The following is a 4,866-nucleotide window of genomic DNA, read 5'->3' on the forward strand; positions in this document are numbered from 1 at the left end:
CTAATTTATAGCTCTAAATCACAATAACACTGAATCAAAAACACTTTATCCTGCAAAGAAACTTGGCACAGAAATGTTCATTTGTAATCTACTTACGTTTCGCATTATAGGACAGTACATATAAAAACACTAACACAATTGGGGAGACAACAGCTTACAGATTTAAGTAAATCATTGGTAGCAATATCTCAGTTATCTTGAGGTCACAGATCTGACAACTGCAGTCAAGGATCAGGATAAGTTAGAGGAAGTAGCAGAGCCACTAAAATAACGTCACCAAGTCAGTACAGCAACGTTCATCCATTTCACTGCTAAAGAAAGCCTCCCAAAGACTCACTCAGCTCCTGTTTACTGTTACTTGACATACAGTATGCAATTACAGCATTTCCCAACTCCATACAGTAAGGGAGGGCAAAGTTCCTAGAGACAGGCAGAGTTAAGGAGGAGAGAAACAACAGGGAACAGGGACGGAAAAGAAGAAACTATGAAAAACGTGGCAAAACTCAAAAGAGCAGAGCCATTCAGTGGAGGGGCTTTAACAAACCTAAATAGGACCTGAAAGAATTCAAAACATAAATGATGACCCTGAAATGATTTCATTATCTTCAGTACATTCTGTTTGCAAAAGCAGGGAAAGGTATACTAAATTAAGAGAAGGCTCAAGATGGAGGGGATATGGGGATACACATATACGTATAGCCGATACCCCCTGCTGCACAGCAGGAACCAACACAACACTGCAAAGCATCCACACTCCAATAAAGATGTGAAAAAAAAGAGTTCCGTGTAAATGGCTGAAATAGAGCAAAAAAAGATGTGCAACTTAAAAGAATAAACTTGAGTCAGCTGTACCACGCACCACGACGTCGATAAACGGGATATTACTACACAGGTACTGTTTATAAAATACACAAAGCAATTTATATCAAAAGAATATAGCACCTTTTTTAACCCCATGATTGAAACCATAAAAGCCCGTTCATGGTAAAAGCACCCTAATCACGTAGGGATAGCCTAAGTCAGCTTCTCTGTGCATGAGAACTTTATATTGTGTCCTGAGTGATCAGCTGTATTGATGAGTGGGCCCAAACGGCTATAAACCCTTCTTAAATGATAGGAGACACAGACACCTCCCCTAAATCACTGTTTCTCAAAATTTGGTCTGTGAAACAGCACAACCAAGTCTCCTGGTGAACTTGTTTTAAAATGCAGGTCCCCGAGTCCCATTTGAAGTTCCATGAATCAGAATCTCTGGGGGAGGCCCTGGGAACCAGCAGGTGAGCCCACCTACCCAAGGATTTCTGGTACAAGTAGAAGCCTGGGAATCATTGTAATACATCCGCACCTTCCTGTGTAGGATCAGCAACTCAGCCGGCAGGAGCCTGGCCAGGTCTGTGAATGAACCCTTCTCACCCTTGTTCCTAATGTACCCAGTAAGGCTCTACTCCCGGTATTGACATTTTCTAGATAATCAAATTAAATGTGGACTTCTAAATATTTTATCACAGGAAGAAGATTCTGACACATAATAAAAATAAAGTTTAACAAGCCCTAATTAATTTTAAAAGGAGCATGTGATTTCTACGCCACATATGTGAAGCTTGAAATAAGGGATGCCTGCAGGGGTGAAAAAAACGAGGAAAAGTGTCTAATGCAAGTTCAGAGGATTGCTTGGGAATGGGGAGGAAAATACATGGTAAAAGCAGTCTTGGAGGAGAGGCAGAAAGCAGCTTACATCCAGAATAGGGAAGTGAAAATCTCTTAAAAGTTGGCTGAGATGTTTAAGCTGGTCCGTAACACTCTTGAAGCAAAGGCTGGGAACTACTGGCAATCATGTTTTGTTTGGCCGGCACCATGCTTTAAACAATCCTGAATTCGTTGCCAACACATAAAAATTGGGCGATTTCTTTCTTTTTTTTATTCTATCTTTTCCTGGAAAATTGGAAATTGGAAGAACTAGGGAAACCAGCCAGGCGCTGCCCACCTTTTGCCAGCCACATACTCCTGGAGTCTCCCCAGTGGCTGCCAGCCTGCTTCACGCATCAGGTCACCTGCCAGACCCCTGTAGGCATTTCCATTGGCCACCCCAGCTTCAAGGAATTAAGGCAAAAAGTCAGCCTCTCTGTACTTCACTCTTTCTAACAATAATTCTTGCTACAAAGATACTTTCTTACCCTGGAGGTGTTAAGAAAGGAATCAGATAATATCTGCAAATCACCTAGAATTCACTGTAGTGTTCGCTGCCCATTGGAATCACCTAGGGAGCTTTAAAAAATACTGATGCCTGGGTTCCATCCCCAGAGATTCTGACTTATTGGTCTGGGATGTAACCTAGGCAGCAGGAGTGCAGAAAGCTCCCAGGTGGTTCCAATGGACAGCCAAGGTTGAGAACTCCTGCCTTCACAGAATGCAAGTTGTTGAGTATGAAGGGTTACGTTTATTCTTTTTTTTTTTTTTTTTGGCTGCACCACGAGCCTTGCGGGATCTCAATTTCCCGACCAGGGATTGAACCCGGGCCCTGGCAGTGAAAGTTCGGAGTCTCAACTACCAGGCCATCAGGGAACTCCCAGGGTTACATTCATTCTAACGTCAGCCTCCAAGTACAGATTTCTTGCCTCTCACCTCTGTGATAATTCACATCACCTTTTATTTTTGGAAATGCGCCATTATTCCAAAAGCCTGCCAACTGCCATTTACAAACTGGAAAAGGAGGTCAAAGTGTGTTCCGGTTTCTACCATTCATTTTCCCTCCAACACAGCTGAGGAATGAAACACTAAGGAAATGAAGGGAAATTATCCTAAGACACAAAACTCAGGCAGCACAAACAGCTCAAATACAGTAAGAGGAGCTCACAGTGGCAGGCTTGTATAAAAAACAAAACAAAAAAACAATTGCTTTGAAATTCATCAATTCGCTAAATGGAAACATTTTCAAATATTAAAAAAATGATTTCCCAAGACTTTCCAGTAATGGCCCAATTTTTTTATTTTAAGAAGATGAATTCCAAATTATTGCCCCTCTTCAAGCTTTCTTTTAGGTAGTGTGCATTTACGTCTTGGCTTCCGATCGCGGGAAATGCAAACTACCGTCATCTAACTTTCAAACAGTAATCCTACGTTACATTATGTCAGAAAAGTACATTTCCAAACTGGTTTCCTGTACTAATAATAGCTTCTATTTACTTCTGTGCACCAGGTGACATGGTAGGCACTTTATCACACGATCTCCAATTGTTCCAACAATATCATAAGGTTAACTCTATAATCTCATTTTACAAACCTAAAAAATGAATTCCAGAAAGATTTTAAATTACGTACGTGATCACCGAGTTATTGCGTGGCCATGCTCAAATTCAAACCCGAGTCTCTGACTCCCAAACCTGTGCTTTTCATACCAAACCACCTTGTTTAATCATCACAAATAGAAAGATCTGTGCCCAATTATCCCCCTTCGCCCAGTGAAAGACAGAGTGGTCACATGATCTGCTCCAGATCCCAGAGTGAGTTAGAAGGAGTCAAGATGATAGCCCGCCTCCCCACTCCCCAGCTTCTTTTAAGGACCAATCACAGTTCACGTGTTACATTATACAAGTCAGCTGATGGCAGTTATGTAGTACTGATGGGTAGAAATCAAATGCTCCTGATTTCTGAGAATCTTCAACATTACTATGAATATGGCTTAACTTCAACACAGGTCTGGTATATTCCTTTCTGTTCCAGGCCACCTAAGAATCAGGTATCAGGTTTAACTCCTTTATTTGTCCCAGAATCCTCTCATGAATCCTGAAGAAGGGCAGACACCACCTTCTATGGGATTTTTCCTTTATTTGTAAAATCATAGAGATTATGCCACAAGAATCAGCCAGAAGGTCTCAGCTCCAATAGAGCCGCTATTTGAGGCCAGCTCCCAGGGCAGTGTATCTTGTCATGTCCTGGCAGGAAGGTCTCCTCTTCCGTAAGCTGCCAACACCACATCCTTAAACCTGTGTTTCGAAAATTGTGTTGTGTCTGAGAAAAGATTCTCGAGGAAAAGTAGACACAACACAACTTCCTGGGGATTCTTTATTCAGCTAAGGGGGCACCACACTGTTCCTTTAACAGCATCTCCGTTAATCTAATTCCCTTCTGGGCGCCCTGTCTTAAAAATGTGCTGGCAAAAGTTTCCAAAACGCAGTTGAGAAAACCAGCCCCTGTGATTGAAATCCCGTCTTTTTGAATGAACTCTGTCCAATTCGGATTTTTCATACTTTCCCAGAAGACAGACTCTTCCTTCATGGATGCATATTGTGTCCACGTAAGACAGTGGCTCCTTATCGCCACGTTCCTTTCCTGAGGACTGAACCACGGTTCCTCTTCTAACTGGATATGAGGCACCTTTAAAATGTTCACCTTCCTTAAAATTTCTGGAACCACACTCTGACAGACTGCAATCCTCTTTCTATAGATGATCCCTGTTGACACATCCTGTTTTTCCTACACAGTTTTTTACAGAGATGACATTTTTATCCATGGGGTTCAGATACTTCCGGAGGAAGCTGGTGACCACCTGCTCGAAGGGGTACTTGAACACCTCGTGCACGTCCACGGTGACCCCCACGGTGACCGCCAACCACACCTCCACAAGCACAGTACCCTGCTGGAGCTCTCCACCAGCCTTTTAATAACAAAATCCATTTACCTAATCGCGTTTACTCTAATCTCAGCCCGACCACGCACAGAACTTTTCCAGGGCTCCCTTTCCACAAACCTTCCACAGCCTTCTGCATCCGTATTAGTTTGTCCCATATTTTTTTCCCATCTAGAAACAACCAGCGCTAGGACCAAATCACTTCATCTGCTTTAATAAAATGCAATTCCATTCCTCAT

At 42.4% G+C, this 4,866-nt stretch overlaps 1 pseudogene; it reads right to left on the reverse strand.

Moving 5' to 3' along the window:
• Positions 1-3,613: 3,613 nt before the first annotated feature.
• On the reverse strand, positions 3,614-4,650 carry LOC111162819 (PRELI domain-containing protein 2 pseudogene; annotated as a pseudogene).
• Between the last annotated feature and the right edge of the window lie 216 nt (positions 4,651-4,866).

This window comes from Delphinapterus leucas, chromosome 14, assembly GCF_059928025.1.
Source record: "Delphinapterus leucas isolate spDelLeu-1000000601 "Yukka" chromosome 14, BTC_Dleu_Yukka2, whole genome shotgun sequence".
Taxonomy (NCBI): domain Eukaryota; kingdom Metazoa; phylum Chordata; class Mammalia; order Artiodactyla; family Monodontidae; genus Delphinapterus; species Delphinapterus leucas.